Below are 16,404 nucleotides of genomic sequence, written 5' to 3'. Positions count from 1 at the left end.
GCCCACCTCATCCTCTTTTGGTACCTACAAGGACTGAATTTTGTCGTTTCTATTCGGGTATTCACGCTTTAAGCATAATTGCACGTCCGCTATCTCTGCACCCATTACTCCGGTTGTGCATCCTCAGTTTAATTGGATTTATACATGTGCGGACAGTAAATGTACAATATCTGTTCAGCCGGACAAGTTAACCAAGTGGTTGCTAAAGGCAGGACATCTCGCTAGATAACTTTGTGGTAGCGGTAAATCGAGTCGGGTGATATTGTCGTTGTGCTGCCTACTACTCTCTTCTTCATATGTCCTGCCGTAGGCTATCACACGCGGATCAACACCAACCAAGTTTCTCCTGGGCATCCTACCAACGGCGTCCCCGCAGTAGCAACTGTTCACCCACTAAGCCTGTTTTGCCACCTCCTTGGTGCATTCCTCTATGCGATCCGATGGACCGATTCTTTTTAACGCTTCCACCGCAGAAAAATAGCAAGGATGACCCCTTTTGGCAATGGCGGCCTATGCTGCAACAAACGGCTGCAGCTAGCAGGTACGCGGTACGCTTATATATATACTTGGCGATGACGACAATAACGACAGTAGCAGGAAAAAGCAGGAACAAGAATGAAAAAAAAAAGAAATAGATGGTAGAAATAGACACTGTTAGACGTAGTGATAGTAGATCGAGCTGGACGCAACCTATTGGCGCTTTCCCATCGACGTATGCGGATCAGAAAGGAGCATCGGCTAGCGTGTACTGACCATGTCTCCGGATCAGGTGTTCTTCATTGGAAGCTTGGGGGCCCCGTTCGCCAGTGCCCAGGTCGAGAGCGCGCAAGAACCGGTTCCCATCCACCAAAGACGCGTGTGCGCAGCGCTAACGTAAACCTTGCGTGCCAGCCTCCATCAGCAGAGACCAGAGAAGGGCTAGCATGAGGGATCGTGGCGGTGGGTTACGAAGAGTAGTGGCGGGGAATGCAATGAAAAAAGTACTAGTAGTGGGGTATAAGCACAAGCCATACTACTGCTATTCTAAATCCGGTAAAGACACAATGCGGTCAGCGACTGTGAACGCAAAGAATGGAGGAATAAGAAGGGACATGATAGTACTAGAAAAGGTAGTCCGTTGCTGGTTGCCTCCATCTGTGCATTACTCGTTTATAAAAACTTAGGATGTGCACGACCTAAGTTTTTTTTACATCTAAAATACGAGTCGATCGAAATCAGAATACTATAAATATATGGCCGTTTTTAAAGAAATTCATGGAGACATCTAGCCGGGAAAAATTTTTAGGAAATATTTCAATACAATGAAATCGTATGGTGCATTAAGCTGGAACTAACAGACTTTTAATACTAATCAAAAGAAAATAGGAACTAAGTATGCAAGTTATATATATATATATATATATATAAGAACAGTCACAATTACTTGTCAATAGTTTATCTCATACATTTCTGCAGCCCTTATGCACATGATTCTTAGTAGCCGCTGCCGTATACATACTCGTTATGCATTCGTCTATGGGAGCTGCCAGAAAAAAAGCAGCTGTTCAATAGCAAGAGCAACACCATAGTATATCTTCAGCTATTCCCAAGGCTGCGCACACATCTGAAGCGCGCAATTGGGAATAGATTAATATTCTGTCCTTAAAAAAAAAGGGTATTTATCCTACAAGCAGCCTCGGCCCAGACACCAGGTCGAAGAGGTCGGCCAGAATCGCGTCAAATGATTCTTCTTTAAAATGAGTAGGCAGATGCTCTTTTAGTTGGGAGAAGATCCATGGCCAACATTTGTTGGCTATGGATCTTCTCCCAACTAAAAGACCCTTTTGTTTCACACAAAGGATATAACCTCTGCGTAATCGAGGACCATCTGTGTGCAGATCTTTATCGTCATCAGTGTACGACAAAAGTTTCAATCACACTTGGCACATCGATCGTACTCATTCGTTTCGCAAAACACGATTCCATCTATCTACCTTGTGTGATTAGAAGATTCCCACTAATACAGGCTTCTAGATTAAGGAAAAGAAACAATTTCCACACTATTTTGTATCACCCCTAGCACTAATAATAGGTCTCAACCTTCGAAGAAGACGAATGGCACCAACAAAGAGAAGGTCTCGCCTGCCTAACCCCTAGATAACCCCTAGATCTTTGATGAACTGTACACAGATAGGCGGATAAGTTGAACTACTACTTTCAAGCAGTGTTATAGTATTCATTCGGTCACAATGAACAATGCGCATCGCTTCGTGACGAACATACACTGAGCTAGAGTTTCGATGAGAAAGTGGTCGCACCAATCCATTCTACTCACGCTGATCACGTGACACAGACCTATTCCCTTGTCTGATTGAGAAACGATACGTTTTATTATCTACTCGTTGCTGTCCATCTAGAGCTGCGTCCTCCTACAACCGATATATAATAGTTCATATTTTCTAGGGCGCTCGCGTTAGTCTTTGTGAGAAAAAATCGAGAGACGACAGTATAGGGAGAAAGAGATGAAACAACGACCAATCGAGTATTGATTTCCGATCTTTATCACAAATTGAAGACATCTGCTTTTGAGGACTTCAAACTTCGACCAGACCCTGACCTTCTAAAGCAGTCTTTATGACTCTTACGTTTATCTGCTTTCCGCGAAACCAGTTAGGGTATGAAGTAGTGTTTCTTATCTTATTGTCCACATTGGGATGGCAAAATATCAGGGTTTTACCATAACGAGACGATATCATTCGGACGGCCAGTGTCATAAAAGATCATTTGAGGGCGAACCTAGCTATTGTATGAGATGTTCATTACGGCATGAAGGTAGCAAGCTTTGAACGAAACTACAAAGTGATTTACTTGAAGGTAAAGCAATACAAATACTTGTGCTATCAAATACAGTGAGTGATACTGTATTTCTATATAAGCCCCATAGCCAAATGTACCGTTACCCATTTGTACCGTTAAAAAGCCTCCTTCTCAATAAATCGGTTCACATTCTCGTTACTGGCTAGAAACATTTAAGAAAAATATTACTAAAGACGATACATATTGCTACATTAGTTCAGTGTATAGTTCATACAACACAAAAAAAAATTGTTCTATCGGACCTGAAACAATGATCTTCCAATAAATATCAATAAATCAAATTTTTTCATTCTTCAGTGACTGTATAGAGAGCATTGGCCTTTGGCGATTGCTAGTGCCTCTGTGACGTCGGTCAAACTGTTATAATCTGTGAAGATTCAAACGTCGTAAGGTTTTCTTCGATTGTATCTTCACAAAAGCTACTTATGCTGTTGGCAAACGTTGCTTACGAATGACGAAAGCAATAGAGTTAAACAATACATATCTGTCGGTACTTGGCAGTTGATATAAATATTGAAATTATACTACACATCGGTCTCTGCCCTGCAAGTGGGAGGTCATAAGGCCACTCTAAATGTATTGTACAACCAAAACGAAATCTACTCTGTTCCGGCTACAATAGGGATTGAAGCGATATTCGGGAGTGTATCTTCATCGTAAACAACGCAGGTTTCAGTCTACTTCAAGTAAGAAAAACTGCAAGGTGCCATGGAACCAACATCATTTCTGTCAATAAAAAGCATCCGATAGCATCAGTTTCAGAAGTATGGTGCAAGAAGGGGTTGCGCACATCCTTGAATTCGATGCACGTAAATCGCTGGGTTGTAAGACTTCATGTTACTCGGTCTTTTCCTAAAAATTGGAGAATCTATTCGTAGCGCTCCCCTAAATTTACTTATATCACATGCCTAATTACGGCTGTGGCATATTTCGAACGACCAGGATCCTCAGCTGCTGCAGTACGTTTGATACCTTACCATATACAGAGATGCCCGGATTTATTACAGGCGACTTCATACCGCCAGAAGTTCGATTTTCCTTGAATAGTTCCAAAGCGGCAAGTTTGTGTATAAACAATGGACCTTTTCAGCTTTTTTATTCAATCTATCGGACCACTAAGCACATCTAGTCCTTACGGCGATTCGCGAGTTTGTAAGTAACCGGAAAGCTATGGATGCACAGCGTGTATTCTGATCGCATGGCAAAGCCGCCTATTTTATCTCAGTTCAAACTGTGAAACACGAGATTGTTTTCAAATGTTTTTTGCTTTTCTGTTTTTTGGTTTCTACTTGGGAGGCATCTTTTCTTCTTTTTTTTTTTTACTTGCCAAATTTTAAGATGCAAGTTCAGTGTTTGGGCCTCTTACAACTTCCTTGGATGGATAAGATATTCTTTTAAAGTTCCGATTCCTATTTGTGTTACTCCAGCGGTAGTAAGCTGCTGTACTTTATACAAGGCTTCGACATACACGTAACGTAAAGTATATTTTTTCGGGCATGTACGTGCGTTGCAAAGGTGGTAATAACATGGCTTTGAACGCCCACGCTCGTGCGCCTCCAGCTCCTCTTTCCGATGATCGATCCAACGAAAGCCTTGATAAAAGGCTTCATCTGGCAAATTCTGGCAAAATCTGAACTTTCATTTAGGAATATCCAACCGTTCTTCCGCGACGCTAACAAAAGCTTCAAAGAAAAACGGGACGTACTCGTTTTAATAGGCTATGATAAAGTACTTGTAGAGGGTGTAAGAACGGCATTTGGATACTTTTATCGGTTCTTGTGATCCATCTGTAACATAAAAAAAAATAACATAAAAAAGACTTCTAGGTCTTCCCTTCGTTTCAAGAGTTCCGACTCAGTCTACCATGTTGGTTATACAGTAAAGTTCAGAAGCCTAAAAACATTTTATTCAATGTTACGGCCGATAGTATATGATCTTAGTTCAATAAGCCTTCAACGCTGCTCTGAGTTACATCGCTACGGCCCATATTTGCCCTCTATCTAGAGAGTACGGATCCAGCTACATTCGAAATGTCCATAATTAACCTCGTTTTGAAAAAGGAAATGAAGGGAGAAACAACAGTTGGACACTTCAGGGAGACATCGCAGTCTTCAAGAAATTCGTTGTCGACCATCTTCCAAATCACCGGTCAAGTACCGATTGCAATACAAGGAACAACATGGTTTGTCGAGGGAACATTCGATCGCTTAATTAAGGGAATCCACGGTTCAACTCATTTAGTAAAAGAGACCCAACGAGAAAAATGCAATCCCAATTCGTAAGGCGTCTACTACGAACATACGGTGTAACAAATGATATTAAGCAGCGACAGCGGAACATAAAACCAATACGATTTCATAGCCTATATCACGTTCATTGAGGTAGTTGTCATTGGGCATTAATTATAGATTGTTCTACCAATATTTCTACCTTTTGACAGGGATATGTTTAATCGATTGATTTAGCTAGGTAGGATTCGTTTTCCCGTGACAATAAAATGCGTATTTCGAGGATCCATTGGTTCATTTTCTTCAGTTACAGCATCGCCGTGGATGTGCTTAATCTTTGATGTAGCAATGACCTCCCTAGAAGCCATTGATTTGTTGGTAGATAACTTCTAGTAACGATTCCTTGAACACCAAATTTACTTTAGCTTCCAGTTATACCTATGGACATTTCTGGTCAGAACATCAACCTGTTTCTAATTGACTGCCGCAAGCTATTTAGCGTTGGTTTCCTCTCAAATCTTTCAAACAAAATAGAACAAATAGTTGTACACAAATACTCGTTTATAGAGGCTTTGAAGAATGATCTTCAATGATTCAGCCAGGCCGCACGACATGTCTTAAGGCTTGCCCGTTCCTAAAGCCTTATTAAACGTACAAATATTGGATTTCCTTAAAGCACATTCAAAAGCGTACCTGTTATCCTATAACTGAGCGATTAACTGTAGTGTAGATGCGAGCAAACTCGTGAATGAAATCAATACGAATTTTCTTGCAAAGACTCACTCAAACGAACTGTGTAAGGGCACACAATAACTTTGCTATACGTCTTCTCAGTAAAACTTACGTTATATGATATTATCTATGACACAAGTTAATGCGTGTGGATGAGCCTACTATATTGTATTATTGTCCACTGCAAAAATGACATTCAGACACACTATGGCTAAACGTAAGAGTCCTCTAGACTCTTATTAGCGAAATTGCTTCTAACCTTTTCCAATATATCAATGCAGCTAAAGGCTGTGTCCTCTAGGCTTTGCCGGATTGCATTGTGCCGGAATCAAGGCGAAATAGAGCGGAGAATTAAAGTAAGAAAGACGATCTGACGGGTCACTATCGGCCACGAGGCGGGTGGCCCGAAGCAGAATCAGACAACAAAATTGGAGCTTTTCGTACTTACATCGCCGCTATCGAAGAACCTCCTGTGGCGCTTCCCTCCGGGCTTAGAATCCAACAACGTCCTTCTCTTTAACGAGTTAGTTCTGATCTCTAACCAGCTTTATCATATCCGGCTAGAGGAAGACTGAGTTCCGGAGGCAAAATGATATTAGGCAGACCAAAGCTTTCCACATCCCTGTGATCTTGCTGCATTTTGACACTAGCGATATCCTTTGTATAGAAAAAAGAACATTTGTTGTTATTAAACAGTTGAAGAAGCCTTTTTTAAATGGTAAAGAAGAAAAATCAGCTGCTCTTTAATTCTGTTTGGATACAGACGGGGAGTACAATACCTTCTCTATAGTAAAATCGATCCTAGAATCCGTAAAGATGTCTTCATCCAGCTTATTGCTCCGATGTAATATAGAGGCGCTTTTATGACATCAACAAGTTACCGGAGAGCAATACGTACACACATATATAGCACGCTCTAAACAACAGGCACTGGTACTACTAAACGCTTAATCAACAAATGCCTGAATACCCCGCTCAAGAGGTTGGTTTGGTCTTACTTATAGCTACATTGTGGTTGCATTATATTTCGTGTGTTGAGCATAACTTTTTTACGCATATATTCTATACGAATATATTAAATTTTTTTTTACGAGAATTTCCTATCATCAGGAAAATCAGCCTAACTAACTTTAGCTTTTGTAATGTTCCTTAATAAGGCTTATGACAGTGTATGACTAACTACTGCTACAGAATGATGGTTATGCCTACGTTTTTATAGGCATCGCTCATTGCCTTGGTTGCAGGACACTCGACAGGAAATAGATGTAAGTAGGCTACTTCATAGCTATTCGAGGCCCATTGACTGCTACATTTCCCGGTGCTTATGAAATCGAGGAGCAACTCACTACGCTCTCAGTCTGCTCTTTTTCGACGGGTACGAACTTAGCAGATCTAACACAACATTACTAGGCGATCAATGAAGCGTCTCGCAGTTGGAGAAACCTTATGCCATAATCTGGTCTATCGGTTTGCCCTGATTACGATGTTAAGTAGGACCAAGATCCTGCTGGATGAGCAGCAGGGGACCTGTTCGGAATAGGACAAGATAAACATGGCGAGGCAGCTCGGAGTAGTCATAGTAGTCGGATGCCGAGGTAGAGAAGAGAGGGGCTTCTGTCACGTGGTTCATGCTCAATGCGATTTCGAATAAATAGATAATTCAACTTATTTTCTTGGCTGTTTTTTGCTCACTTTTTTAGGTGGGCACACGTGTCTCAAGCAAAGACATCGTTAATACGTATAACATTTTGATTCTTCTGTACCCTATAGAATCTGTTTGTAGCAAATGCTGTTCCCTTAATTCCATCTGGCTTACCTGGTCCATGTATTTGAGCAACGTAACTTTGCGGTACATTAATAACACAAGTCTGAACGTACGCAGTGGATATGGCGTGCCAGATATAAACAGATAGTATTACTGTAGTCGGATCTATTTTGGTGAAAAAAAATACGTGTATAAAAATTTTGAATAAAAAATAACAAGTATCTGTTTCATAGGACAGATTTCTTAAACTTTCAGACTAGGTCAGCGTTGTCTCTACAGTCATTTTAGAAACACAGGAAAAGTACCTGTTGCAGGTAAACGTGATTCTGCAGTGTGGTCAGAAGGTTTCAATCTATAGGAAATGCGTATAGAATGAAATCGGCGCTATAGGACTATTAGTGTTAATATTAGATGTAGATTTTTCACAATACTGTGTATGAACCACTGATCCTGCGCGCCGTTGCAGATCAGGGTAGCAATAGGGCGTAGGTGCAGCTCGAAGTCTGCAGTCTACCAACAGTTTAGTTTATCTAAGTTACTTAGTTCGGTTTCTAAACCGGCGCAGAGAGAGAGAGACAATCGTTAAGGCCGCCACGGTAATAAATAATTTCCCATTCTACCACTACTTTTACTGCCGTGCGCAATGTTACTTCATGGTAGTGGATAGAAACCCACGAACAACCAGAGAAGAAGAAGGCATAAGGTCTGACGTCAGAGATGTATGACCCGATTCGGATCAGTAAATTGTTGGGCGGAAAGAACAGACAGTTGCGAGAACATAATTATGGCTAGAATCCAACGATGGGAACCTAGGGCTGTAGAGGGTGATGTCAGAGCGTCTGCCACATCTATAAACGATCAGCAGCAGCAACAATAGCGACCATCGTCGTACAACGACCCCAATCTGTCGGGTGACTGGCTGAACAAGGAGGCAAAAGATAAACCACAAAGCCCCACCATGACCATTACTAACTTCCTAAATGTCTGATATATACATATATATATATATATATATATGATAGATATATGTAATTGTATTATAGTCGCTATTGCAAGAATATACAACTTAGTTGTCATTACCATTATTTCGACAATTTTTTGCGCTTTTCTGCATAGGTGTAAGTTTCCCAGAATATTGCGTATGTATAGGGTCATACGATCGATCGAATTGTCTTCGATCATCCTGAGATCACATATTTTGTTATTATTGTACTCTGAAAAATGTTAATATTGAAAAAGGCACATACTGTTCAGAACTATTAGTTGGGGATGTTAGGGAACCTAAAGCATGTTGCACTATGAAATAGATCTACGCTTAGAATTGTCAACTGAGCTTTTTTCATTGCCGAAAAACGTGCATCTATCGATAGAGATTATCAAAGCTTAGCTAGTACAATAGCCGTCATCCATGCCCAGCGTGACACCTATCTAGTATAATATCTTAATAACGGCGATATGTTCGTTCGTTCGTCTTGTTCTTGTCCGCTCCTTTCTTCGTCACTGACCTCAACAAAGGGCAGACCTCGTCGCCAGGGGCCTCATCTATCACTCGGTTACTTCCTTGGTCCTACTTTATATCTGTCAGTGCGCACAGAGGCGGTCGCCAACAAATGACCAGTGAAGGCCCACTGTCTTGAAGCTTAAGTATATCGACCATGATGTAGATGAATACTGTGACAAAGCTTACTTAGAGTTCTTTTGTAGCCGAATTTAGCGACGACCATAGGCTGTGAGATGAATTGATCTGTAGGAAGATCTGTATCATCGTCAACAATCTTTGTTTCCTTCATCAAGCCTTTTTCAACCATTTTTCTCTACCCTTCAAAAACAGAGCGTTCCTGTGCTGGCATGAAAAGGGACTACCTTCGAGCGGACCGGACATCGTAGAATCCGCAGTGCTAACAGCCATGCATGTAATTCCGAGCAGTGCAGGAAGTTCGTTAAAATCTAGTTCTATGGTCTAGATCTATGGGACAGTCCTATGGTTAGTTGGTGTAATCGGAGCGCAGGCAACGGTCAGTGGTAGGCAAATAGGGAGGGGGAGAAAAATGGAGGGTAGGTGTGAGAGAGTGTGGAGATGGGAAGCTGGGAAAACGTCTCATATGAGCTAAATAGGGACAGAGGCGCAAAAAGGGGATGGGGCTAGCGAAAAGCGTGACCACAGAGGTAACGAGTGACAGCATCTTAGATTTAACGGAGCACAATGAGCCAATGAGCTCTGCCTTGCCTGACTTCAGTGCTCCGCTTAGCCGACCTAACGGTAATGTCAGGGCGAGACCACTTACGGGGAGTGGCAGCTAGGCGGGCTATATTAGCAGGCGACAGTTTTAGATAAGGCTCAATGTATGGGGTGCGTTTGCAATGCTTGTAATGTGTCATCTTAGGCTATAATATAAATGGCGTTTGAGATAGGGCCCTAACCCGACCGGATAAAGCCGGTCAAGTCTAGAAACTGCTTGCTGTTGGACTGGCTGGCCTCGGCGGTTTCCCTCATAGCTTTTCTTCCGGCAGAGCGTTGGACGCACAAATCGCAGAGTTAAACAAAAGCAGACGGCAGCTAGTCAGCAATTAAAGAGCGATGTTGGCCTAGCTAGCAATGCGGGTGAAAAATAGAGGCAGGGAATCTCACAGCTGCCTGTTACTGCTGCTGCTGCTGCTAGTACTGCTCCGTCGGTAGACACTAGTGGAAAAACTTGTGGAAACTGGCCTCTGTCACTCTCTCTATTTTGCTTTCCGTCTCCTTTGTTTCACCGTCATTGCAGCCGTTGCGAACCTCATGGCGGCCATGAGACGGGAACTGCCGCACAGCTCGCCAGCTATTGCTTGCCTCGAGTCACTATTTCGATGCTTCATTAAGCCGCCACAAACCGTCGCGTCGGGGTTTCTCGGCATCATGAACCCGACTAGTGAATAGAAAGCCAGAGCCACAGAACAATATGCCCTGACTATGACTACGAATTGGTACGGCCAGCGGTCGTGGCGTAATGCATGTAGTGGAATCGCATGTGTCTCTCCTCGACGACAAACGTAGTATTAGGCTAATTAGCCCTAGTTTTAAATGGTACGATTTCGATAGGTTGGCTTTTTAGCCGGCTAGTCAGCGTCAATGACGCTGATGTTACCAGTTTAACTTACCATTTTGATTAGCGGTGACGACCATGCACGTCTGGTTGCATAGGGAACGATGGGTTGAGTATGCTCTAAGCAACTGATAAAGCGGGTTGAGATTAGTTGAAAGCATTTAATATGGACGTATACTCTACTCAAGCTACAACAGAAGATGGAACGGAAAAAACTTTCCGCAGTCTATGTGTTTATTTCAATAGGGTCTATGACGCTTTTTTGAAGATTCAGGCGCTTGTCACGCGCTGCTTTATTTTCGACGGGAGACATCACCGCTACATGGGCGTACTCCATAGAGATATATAAATATACACTTAGCCATGAACGTATTCGTAAAGCTAGCTCTCCAGAGAATCCACTGACCGTTCACACTTCATCATATTTTTTAATTGGTATAGTAAAATTTGGAAAACCCAAATTATATTGGTCTATACGTTCCTATCATTGTCGCAGTTGTTTTATTTGCAAGTATTACAAATACCTCCTCTTTTTTTTAACCAAACCGTGAATATAATAGGGTGGTGATAACTGTATCGTCAATATACTGTTTCTAGCCTTAGCCAATACATATTGCACCTTTACCATTCGCTACTCTATAACACAAAGGTATGCTAAATTATATAGCACTATACAATATGAGACTGTAAAGATGATTCATTAACAGGGCGGCGTTGAGGTCTTCTTGTAGTACTTGGACAGAGATATACGGACAAACATAGCAGTCAAATGAGAACAAAAGTACGACTCACCTATTGCTGCTAGGCATCGCTACAAGGCCTCAGAGCATATCGTTAGCCGGCGAATTTGTGTCGGACGGACCGTAGCGGTCACCCTCCCTCACTTGACAAGCCATCGCTTGGTATTGCGGGTAACTACCATCTCGGCCTGAATAGCCTATCTGGATGAACGTGCGTCCTGCAATTACCAGAAGTACATATAGCTGGGAAAAGATTACATGGGAAAACAACTCGGGACTGGCGCCGAGGCACAAATTTGCCTTACGCACATCTATCATATATACGTAAAGTGTATTTGTTATTAGAGTAAGCATTGCTATAGCAGGAGAAAGAAGATCTAATCATCTAACCCTGTGCCCTCTAGTAAATTACTTTCCGCATCACCGTCACATTATCAATAAGCGAATCAATCAAGTGCTCTGTACCTGACTGCGAGACTTTTAAACTACACCTATATCCCATAATATACAACATCAGCACTCATCTACAAACTAAACAATGCCTTACATTCTCAGAAGAGAAGCTAAGATGTTCTGAGTTTAATATTTATAAGTCGGCTGGGCCTGGGCCTGAGTCTATTGTTTTAATCCAGCCACTGACGAGAGCAGAATATCTTAGAAAGTAATACGGGATGCCCCCAGCATAAACAAACCTGTATCTAGTATCGTTGTCCATAAATAGAAAGTAAACATATGTTTACATCTTTTGAAGGGCTGGCTTTTCTTGGTTCCTATATGGCTACTGTCGTTCTGTGACGCAGCCATAAATCAATAGTATCATTTTTCCATTTCTATTACATTTCCAACTGATCTACCCCAGAATTCTTTCTATCTTTGAACACATTATTTTTGTGCAGCTTTCTGATGCTTGTGCTTCTTATTCTTCAAGTCCCTTTTCCGTTCTTCGACAGATTCGGCGCTTTTCAATCTATCCCGTTTTCCACCTTATATCTCTGATATACTACTGGCCTAGCACTGTTTTGCCACTGCTGTTGATACATTGTGTCCGTATCGATGCGCCTCGTTGTGTCAACTCCGCCTGTCGCTTGCATAAAATGCGCATATGCACCTTTGCTATGACGATCATGACGGGTAGCCCACCCCAGTACAAGCACTCTTCAAACAAGCTCCCGGCCAAACCTCGTTTGCCTTCAACCCTTCGATGTGTACTCGCCTCCTGTGCATTTCCAAAACGTTCCTGACCGTTTCTCTTTCTTAGTCTTCCGAGAATTTCACATGTTTGATGCCTTTGTGTACCCAAGAAACGGGAAAAAACAGCAGCAGGAACCCCAGTGGCTGTACTCTGATGGTAGTGATCTCAAATCTACTAGTGCTGCGATATATAAGAGTATAACGGAGATATGACTGTAGTAGTCGTCTGGCATAGTTGATGTTACTGTCGCCTGTAGGCGAGCAGGGGGGGGACACATCACTATCAAGCGACTCTCAAAGTTTCCAGCTCTACAATGATGACGGTGGCAGGTTCTTTGCGTTGGTGAGGCTTGTAACAGTGGCGGCCGTCGAAGCTGGCATTCAAGTGAAGATTTTGCAACCTAGAGCCTTCTTCCTGAACTTGTCACATCTGGCAGCTGCGTCTCTCTCTCTCTCTCTCTCTCGCGCGCGTGCGTTTTTTACAACAGTACGTTGCCCCTGACAACGTTGATTCTCCTTCGCTGAATCACCTTTTTTTTCTCAATATCTACATAATACGAGTGAGGTAAAAGATTATCGATGGGCGAAGCCGCAAAACCCTGCGCAGATGGCCGCAGAACCCGTTCGAGAATTTGTATTTGTTCTGTCTGCGTATGCAAGTGAGACGATGAAAGGAAGCACGCATAGCGCCATGAGATCCTTATTCCACTTTCCCCAGTCCTGTACTGTCTAATAGATTCGCAATGAAATGTGGTCTGTTCTTTTCGCCCTGTGTACAGCAGACGCCCAGACGGCATAGCTGTAAAGGCTGTGTGATATGAACATCAAAACGAAGAAAAACAGACACGCGAGCGGTTGTTCGACGTCACGGTAGAGAAGTTGCCGGAAAGTTAAGCGATAAGTGCTTCAAAAACTGCCTAAAAGCGGCATCTAGAAACTTCGCTAATATCTCTAGCGGATGATCATCATTTTCAGCATCTCCATTAAGTTCGCTATTGATAAACATCAACAGACAGACCCAAAGACGAGCTGAATTTATAGGCCGATTCAGAAATAGGTGTGTTGGCGTCGAATTAAAAATTTCGAGGATTAATTTCATACGTGCCTAGAGTAATTTTGTACAAAAATGAGACTAATTAAATACTACTAGTTAAATAGTGATCAGTTGTATAGAACATCAGTGTATTGATGGCTGTAGATTTATATAGTTCTTAACCACAACTTGTACACACCGAGTCTATATAAGACGTGCACGATACCCACAATAGCAACAGAAGTTTCAAAAGAAGTTCAAAAAAGAAAACTTCCTACACTGTTTACATCCTTATCGCAGACGAGTTTTTCACACAAATATTTATATAAACAGGGTCTGGGTTAAGACTAATCTACGCTCGTGATATTCAATATACTATGCGAAATATACTATGCAAACCTATTCCCTTCCTAACCTTCATTTTGAAAATTACGATTGAGATTTTTTTTGCTTTCTCATAAATATTGCCTATTGCGCTTTCAGTGTGGCGAGATATCTGTCAAGTTAGATAAATTTCAGTCTCACGTATAGACAGCTGTACCTACGTTCGTTAAAATAGAGGTTATCGTGTACAGAGATTATGCTAAGGGTGTTCAGCTTTGATATCCTGAAAGATTAAGAAGGCACAGTTAAATTTTATTGTCTGACAACACTCATACCCAAAACGGCCACTGTTCTACTTTGTTGTCTTCAAAGGATTTCTCATAGGAGTATCCTCAAAGAAGAACCACTGCATATTTCACATGTAATTATCGATATACAAACTTGATTCATACATGAACTGACAAAAGACCCTAGTCGTTTGCAGCTTTTTTCTAGGCTTGTTAACATCAGTGACCTCACCATGCTGAAATTATTACTTTTTTGCAAATATAAATTTCCATTAATAGCTTCTCTCATAAGAGAATTTATGTTGATGTATGAATGGCTGGAACAGTTTCTCATTCCGTCACTCCAGGCAAAGCTGTTGCTAAATGGAGGGAAGCCTCCATACCAACTCTGGAAATGGATCCGCGCTGTTTAATAAAGTTCCTGAGACGCACCAAATGGCAGAACTTACAGATAAGATATGTTACGCAAATATGGAAAAAGGTCTTTGCACATACTATACATTGGAGTGCGCTCGCCTAACCTACTACAGTGGCTCTACGCAGATTACTACCGTTGGAGATACATCTGTGTATCTAATCAACCATCTCAGCTCTGATCCTAATGCATAATCTAATAGCCTGTCTACGCACGAATAACGACTGAAGACAGTGGCACCAGCAGCAAGAGCCGCACCGTATTAAGGCCGTTAAAAGGCCTAACCCCAAAGTGAAACACAAAACAAGAGAATGAGGACTCCTTTATCCATCTCCTATCTCACCATTCTTACTGTGTCCCAGATCTGTGTCTCGGTTCTTGGCAGCGACGGAAGCAGCTGCGACGGCGCTGGAAACAGTCGAAGTGTCTATGAAAATGAAGGTTGCCTTCCCAATACGACGACAATGAAGGCGGTACGGTAAGACACAATACAGGGCATTCGTAGGGTGCAGCAAGCGATCAATTGTCTCTAGAATATCCGAGACCCGCAGTGCTGTATTTGCCAGCATGGTGTTGTCGATGCCAGCAACTCAGGTAATGCCCTTGCTGCTGCTGCCGCCCTGTCTTGCCTGCGACGGCACAATTTCATTGGCTGCTATTCGCCTGCCGCGAACGGAGTCTAGGGGCTCGGTGAAGGAAGACGTTATAAATTGTTAGGGGTGGTCTTGGGGCCTGGTAAGCTGAAAGGACCACAAGCGCAAGGCAGTATTGCCCAAATCACAGAGACGCGACACGTCGAAGAACAGTTGAGCAGGATGGTGCGTCGTCTGTTTTTGTCTATATTTGTATATGAGCAACACTGGTCGAATGCGTGTTGAATGCACGCTGTCTTTCACCGTCTGCGTTCGAGACTACTGCGACGGTGGCACCACCGTCGTCGTCGTTTTCCTTTTTTTTTTTTTATTTCGCTGTTCCCTGTACGCCCTGTACGGCGACTGCTGCTGCTACCCAGTGAATAATGAGGTCGTCCGCCTACTCTCGTTTTCCCTTTTTCCCCCAACGGTCCCATAGACCCATAGCTTGGCTTAACACACCAGCCGCATTGGTCACGGGGACGGGGGCTGATCTGCTCAGAGGCGCCCCTCGGAGGCGTAACTCATACCCATCAGTGCGTCCCATTCTGCTGCAACGGACACGGCACCGCAGCTCCACTATGACCCCTAGAAGAAACACCAGTGTCACTAGCTAGGCCCTGAGAGGTGTCGGCTGTTGCAACAAAAACAATCGGCCAATATTGGATTCCTATTTGCTGCCGCTCCTGCACGCTGTATTCCATAAAGGAGTGCCGACAGCAGCGGCAGCGAAGGCAGCAAAAAAGGGTTCATCACAGGATAGTTTGCCGGGGACTGGTCGTCGACGGCTGAGAGCCGCTGTTTCCCCGTGCAAGATCGACTAGTTTTATGATCTTTGGCCCTAGGCAGTGCACACCCACAATGCTATATACTGATAGGTATATATATGTTGCAGTACGGGACACCGCGAGCGAACAAGATTGTATGAGCGTCGTCGTCGTTCACAGTTCACAGTTTGCTTCCCTCGTCTACTCTTCATGTTGCTCCAAGACGACGATCGCGGGGAGTGCTCTACTGTCACAGCTAGTGACCGATATCGGTCGTTAGGTCATGTTGCTTGAACTAATACTCGCCTCTTCCGGCCCAGAATGCCGCGAAATACAACTAGGAACGCCTACCCC

General features: G+C 42.9%; 1 long non-coding RNA gene across 3 annotated transcripts in view; it reads right to left on the bottom strand.

Moving 5' to 3' along the window:
- LOC111253330 (uncharacterized) overlaps window positions 1–12,104 on the bottom strand; it is a 33,341-nt gene extending 21,237 nt beyond the window's left edge. Inside the window, exons 1-5 of one of the 3 annotated variants that reach the window (XR_002674598.2) lie at window positions 11,949–12,091; window positions 11,454–11,619; window positions 10,717–10,789; window positions 6,265–6,473; window positions 3,473–4,643 (exon numbers count right to left, since the gene is read on the bottom strand). This is a non-coding gene — a long non-coding RNA (uncharacterized LOC111253330). Of the gene's footprint in view, window positions 1–3,472; window positions 4,644–6,264; window positions 6,474–10,716; window positions 10,790–11,453; window positions 11,620–11,948 lie in introns of those variants that run through there. The other 2 variants (XR_015330622.1, XR_015330621.1) reach the window with 2 other exon arrangements.
- Window positions 12,105–16,404: the final 4,300 nt, after the last annotated feature.

Source organism: Varroa destructor, unplaced genomic scaffold (genome assembly GCF_002443255.2).
Source record: "Varroa destructor unplaced genomic scaffold, Vdes_3.0 BEIS01000006.1, whole genome shotgun sequence".
Lineage (NCBI taxonomy): Eukaryota > Metazoa > Arthropoda > Arachnida > Mesostigmata > Varroidae > Varroa > Varroa destructor.
The sequence above is the reverse complement of the archived record's forward strand: the minus strand, read 5'-3'. Positions and strand labels throughout refer to the sequence as shown.